This window comes from Canis lupus, chromosome 18 (genome assembly GCF_003254725.2).
Source record: "Canis lupus dingo isolate Sandy chromosome 18, ASM325472v2, whole genome shotgun sequence".
NCBI lineage: Eukaryota > Metazoa > Chordata > Mammalia > Carnivora > Canidae > Canis > Canis lupus.
Window position 1 is genome coordinate 45,798,026 of NC_064260.1, and position 1,788 is coordinate 45,799,813.

A 1,788-nucleotide genomic window follows, 5' to 3' on the forward strand; every position below is an offset into this window, starting at 1 on the left:
AGTGATTCCTTCATTAATTAAACAAATGTATATGGACTGACCACTGGGCCCACAGTGGAGAGATAGCAGTGAACAACTGGGGAGCAATGGTTTCCCCTTAAGCAGTGAGACAAGGGAAACATGGTCAGTTTTGCTAATGAGACAGGATGGAAGAGAAAAGTCACCATGAGACCAAGGCTTATGTGTAGAGAGTTTATTTAGTGGTTCACCAAGATCCGTTGGAATCTTAATACAACTGTGTTAATTAGGCCAGTTACATGAGATGGTTGCATGCTAATGCCATAAAGCTCCTAGTGAGTAGCAGAAAGCAAAGATTTTGTGCCTCATATAGAATGACATAAACAGGGACTTCAGCCACCTCCTTGCCCTGTGAGCCACTTCCATATAGTCTGGCTCAGGCATTAGGGCATGTGGGAGGAGAGGCAAGGTACTTGAGGGATGGGATCTCTTTTTAGGGAATGGGTATGGGAATAGTCCATTCCCTTCCCACAAAGGCTGGGGGGAAAGTTCCAAGCCAGATGACTCTAGTTGTTCAGTACCTGAAGAGGAAGTGTTTACGGGATCCAGGATTTTTCTATAGGTCACTTGAGTGGAAACATGGGTCTTTAGGAACTACCAGAGGTCCTTAGGCAGAGCCTCAGACCTTACACTGGCAGCAAACAGGGACACAGCAGCTGGACTGGGAGCAGCAGGGCTTACAGCAGCAGGACTGGGAGCAGCAGGGCTTACAGCAGCAGGACTGGGAGCAGCAGGGCTTACAGCAGCAGGACTGGGAGCAGCAGGGTTTGCAGCAACAGGACTGGGAGCAGCAGGGTTTGCAGCAGCAGGACTCACAGCAGCAGGGTTTGCAGCAGCAGCTGGACTGGGAGCAGCAGGGTTTGCAGCAGCAGGACTGGGAGCAGCAAGGTTTGCAGCAGCTGGACTCACAGCAGCAGGGTTTGCAGCAGCAGGACTGGGAGCAGCCACAGGAGCCACAGCCCCCTTTGGAGCCCCCGCAGGAGCCACAGCCCCCCTTGGAGCCCCCGCAGGACCCACAGCCCCCCTTGGAGCCCCCGCAGGACCCACAGCCCCCCTTGGAGCCCCCACAGGACCCACAGCCCCCCTTGGAGCCCCCACAGGACCCACAGCTAGAGCAGGGACAGGCCGGCACACAGCAGCACACGGGCTTGCAGCAGCAGACAGGCACACAGCAGCTGGAGCCACAGCCCCCAGAGCAGCCACAGCAGGTCATGGTTCTGGTGGGTGGAAGGTGGAGCAGGTCAGAGGAGCAGGTGCAAGGGGAGGAGTTCAGGTGTGGAGCCTCCTGGGCCGGGGCCCTTTATATATCTGAGCATATGTTCACTTCCTTATGTTTGTTTATGCTCTGTTCTCAGGTAAATTCTGGTGGCCAGGTACTAAAAATAGGTGTGACAAACTTTATAATTGTGTCACATTTTTTGCATTTTTACTCTGTTCATTGATTGCCTTCGGTCCTTTCTGTGTCAGCTGTAGTGACTGAAGCTATAGATTCAGGATCTGGCTTCTGTCCCACCTCTGGATTCTCTGGGCTTTTTTAGATTTCAAAATCCTGAACCTTGTGTTTTGTTCTACTTGAGAGTCTCCCCATCCATGGACCAGCACCGTGCTGTGGTCCTACAACATGTCTCACAGCCAGTAGACTCACTGTGTCCTCAGCTCTCTCCCTCTTTCTTTTCTTTCATTTGACTTTTATCTGAGTTACAAGCAACACCGTGAAGTGAACAACAAGCACAAATAGTAGCAGAGACAGCAGTGGGTGGCTCCATCCCT